The following is a 4,644-nucleotide window of genomic DNA, read 5'->3' as shown; positions in this document are numbered from 1 at the left end:
TGCAGATAGCTGTGAGTGCTTCCCGAGTGTGTGTGTGTGTGTCCGTGCATACATGCGTGCAGATGGCTATGAGTACTCCCAGAGTGTATGTGAGTAAGTGTGTGTATGTGAGTGAGTGTGTGTGTGTGTGCAGATAGCTGTGAGCGCTCCCTGAGTGTGTGTGTGTGTGTGTGTGTGTGTGTGTGCGTGGAGATAGCTGTGAGAGCTCCCAGAGAACAAAGGGTCAGATCGTCTACAAAGGAAGTCACAGGTGTTCGTGGGGCTGGGAATAAAACTCCTATCCTCAGGAGGAGCAGCAAGCTCTCTCCACCTTTGAGCCATCTCTCAAGGGGGTGCACACCTTTAATCCCAGACACAGGCAGATCTCTGAGTTCAAGACCAGCCTGGTCTACAGAGTGAATTCCAGAACAGCCAGGGCTACACAGAGAAACCCTGTTGTAGCATGATTCATAAAAAAACAGACAGATATTCGGGTTCAAGCTGAAGATCAGAAAAGCAAAGCAACCAGCCACTGGCTCTTACCTCTACCTCAGACCGAAATGGGCAATCCTGCCTCCACAAGTCCTCAGACTGAGACTGAGTGTGAGAGCTGTCTCCTCCTGTTTTACATTTCTCTCTAGTGTTGGGATTAAGGGCATGCACCACCACCACTCAGCCTCTATGGCAAGTTAGTGTGTCTGCTGGGATTAAAGGTGTGTGCCACCACTGCCTGGCCTATATGACTGACTAGTGTAGCTGCTTTGTGTTCTGATCTTCAGGCAAGCTTTATTTACCACTATACCCTGTCTTGAAAAAAAAAATATATTGAGATTCACAGGTTAGGGTTAGGGTTAAATGTCAAATTTGGCCAAGGGAGACCTCCTGAAAATCTTGGCTACAGACATGAAGAAACAAAAAAGCAAAGAAAAAAATCACAAGACAAATGACATATATGCTGTCCCTCTACTGTGAGAACAGCTCTGAGACTTGACGAGTAATGACAAATCTTGTTGGCTACAGAGTCCTCATGACTTATTTCTACATGCCATCCTTTCATATGACATGGATAGAGATTTATTTATATTACAGTTTGGTTATTCAGTCCAAACGAACTCATAAAGTTGACAGATGCCTTTTACCTACTCAGACACAGAGCAGAGAATCATCTTTAGCTGAGTTGTACACACTGCACATTCCATATTTGTGTTAATACCAATGTGTATGTAGCCTTTAAAGGTTTGTGTGTTTTCAGGGAAAAAAAGAATCAGATAACAATAAAGACAAATATCCCAGGTGATCCAGCCTCTCAGAATTCCTCTGCTGCAGTCTCCTCAAAAATCTACATCCAAGTCTTGCAGGTAGACTGCCCCAACACACCCTTCCCCCACCGCATCAGTTGGACCCTGTAAACTACAAGACCCACTCCACCCCCAAAGCCACCCATTTCCTGCAACCTCAAAGGAACTCTGAAGTGCAGGCTGCAACTGCACACAGTGAACCAAAAGGTGAGTGATCAGTCAGCCAGCTGGGCACCACACTCTAGTCCCTCAGTACTGGGGCAAAACCCCGGGCCTCTCCTCCACCTGCCTAAGATTCACTAGCTAGCCAGCAAGAAAGCTTCCTGCAGGTAGGCTACTCCCACACCAACCCCATACATCAGACCCTGTAAGCTACAAGGCCCACTCTGTCTCCAAACCCACACATCCCCTGTGACCTCAGAGGAACGCTGAAGCACAGGCTGCAACTGCGCAGAGCACATCAAGAGAATGGGCCAAGACAGACTTCAGTGGCTCCCTGAGACACAGACAGTGACTGCACAGAGTAGACTAAGAGCAGCTCCCTAAGACACAGACAGCAATTGCAAGGATTGGACCAAAAGGCAAAGACACTGCTGGCATCAATTGGAGGAAGACATGGATAGGTGCCAAAGTAGAAATTCGTTCAATAACCTAAAAAGCAACATGGTAGTGCCAGAACCCAGTGGTCATACAACTTCAAGAACTGATCATCCAGCCGGGCGATGGTGGCGCACGCCTTTAATCCCAGCACTCGGGAGGCAGAGCCAGGTGGATCTCTGTGAGTTCGAGACCAGCCTGGTCTACAGAGCTAGTTCCAGGATAGGCTCCAAAGCCACAGAGAAACCCTGTCTCGAAAAAAGCAAAAAAAAAGCAAAAAAAAAAAAAAAGAACTGATCATCCTAACCCAGAAGAAAATAGTCTTAAATATAACTTTATGAAGATGATAGAGACCCTTAAAGAGGAAAAGAAAATTCCCTCAAATAAATGGAAGAAAAGAAAAACAAAAAGTTGGAAGAAATCAATAAACCTCTTAAAGAAACTTGAGAAAAAGCAATCAAACAGATGAAGAAAATGGTTCAAGACTTGAAAACTGAAATAGAGGCGATAAAGAAAACACCATCCAAGGGAATTCTGGAAATGAAAAATTTAGATTAACTAACAGGAACTACCGATGCAAGTATAACCAATAGAATACAAGAGACAGAAGAAAGAACCTCAAATATTGAAGATACTATAAAGAAAATGATAAAACCAACAAATTCTTAACACAAAACATCCAGGAAATCTGGGACACCATGAAAAGACCAAACCTAAGAATAATAGGGATAGAAGAAGAACTCCAACTCAAAGGCACAGAAAATATATTCATCAAAATCTTAGAAGAAAACTTTCCCAACCTAAAGAAGGATATCCCTATGAAGGTACAAAAAGATTACAGAACACCAAATAGATTGGACCAAGAAAAAAAGTCCCCTTGCCATATAATAATCAAAACACAAAACATACAGAATAAAGAAAGAATATTAAGAGCTGCAAAAGAAAAAGGCCAAGTAACATATAAAGGCAGACAGACCTATTAGAATTATACCCAACCTCTCAATGGAAACCATAAAAGCCAGAAGGTCCTGAACAGATTTGCTGCAGACACTAAGAGACCATGAATGTAAGCCCAGACTACTACTCCCAGAAAAGCTTTCAATCACTCTCGATGGAGAAAACAAGATATTCCATGACAAAACCAAATTTAAACAATACCTACTCAGAAACCCAGCCTTACAGAAAGTACTAGAAGAAAAACTCCAACCCAAGGAATCTAACTGCACCCCCCCCCAAAAAAAACAGGCAACAAACAACCTCAAACCAGCAAACCCCAAAGAAGAGAAACACACAAACACTACCACCAAATAAATAAATAATAGGAATTAACAATCAGTGGTCATTAATATCTCTTAATATCGATGAACTTAATTCACCTATAAGAAAAAAAAACAGGCTAATAGAATGGATAGAAAAGCAAAGTCCATCCTTATGCTGCATGCAAGAAGCACACCTCAACCTCAAAGATAGACATTACCTCAGAGTAAAGCGATGGGAAAAGATTTGCAATTCAAATGGACCCAAGAAACAAACAGGTGTAGCTATCTTAATATCTAACAAAATAGACTTCAAACTAAAATCAATCAAGACTTCAACACCCAACTCTACCCAGTGGACAGGTCATCAGACAGAAACTTCACAAGGAAATAAGAGAACTAACAGACATCATGACACGAATGGATTTAACAGACATCTATAGAACATTTCACCCAAACACAAAAGAATATACCTTCTTCTCAGCACCTCATGGAACCATCTCTATAACTGACCGCATTCTTGGTAACAAAGCAAACCTTGACAGACACACACATAAAAAAATTTGTAAAAAAAATGGAATAGCCTCCTGTATTTTATTGGATCACCATGGTTTAAAGTTATAATTCAACAACAACACTAATTGTAGAAAACCTGCAAACTCGTGCTCAATTAAATCACCCCTGGGTCAAGAAAGAAATAAAAAAAATTAAAAACTTCAAAGAATTCAACAAAAATGAAGGCACAACATACTCAACCCTATGGAACACTATGAAAGCAGTCCTAAGAAGAAAGCTCATAGCACTAAGTGCCTACATTAAGAAAGAGAAGAAAGCTCACAGAAGTGACTTAACAGCACATCTAAAAGTTCTAGAACAAAAAGAATCAGACTCTCCTGGGAGGAGTAGATAACAGGAAATAATCAAATCGAGGGCCAAAATCAATAAAATAGAAACAAACAAAACAATACAAAGAATCTATGAAACAAAGATTCTTTGTTTTTCTTTGAGAAAATAAAAAAGATAGACAAACCCATATCCAAACTAATCAAAAGACAGAGAGAGAACATCCAAATTAACAAAATCAGGAATAAAAAGGGGGACATAATAGCAGACATGGAGGAAATACAGAGACTCATTAGGTCATTCTACAGAAACCTGTACTCCACACAATTGGAAAATGTTAAAGAAATGGACAATTTTCTGGAGAGATACCACATACCAAAACTAAATGAAAACCAAGTGAACAATAGACCTATAACCTGCAAGGAAAAAAAAACTGTCATCAAAAGCCTCACAACCAAAGTCCAGGCCAGGAATGTTTTACTGCAGAAATCTACCAGAAAGTCACAAAAAAAGAGATAATACCAATACTCCTCAAATGGTTCCACATGATAGAAACAGAAGGAACATTGCCAAACTGTTTTTATAAGGCTATAGTTACTCTGATATTAAAACCACATAAAGAGCCAGGCGGTGGTGGCGCACGCCTTTAATCCCAGCACTCGGGAGGCAGA

The sequence above is a fragment of the Microtus ochrogaster genome, unplaced genomic scaffold (assembly GCF_000317375.1).
Source record: "Microtus ochrogaster isolate Prairie Vole_2 unplaced genomic scaffold, MicOch1.0 UNK1, whole genome shotgun sequence".
Lineage (NCBI taxonomy): Eukaryota > Metazoa > Chordata > Mammalia > Rodentia > Cricetidae > Microtus > Microtus ochrogaster.
Note: the sequence above shows the minus strand (reverse complement) of the source record.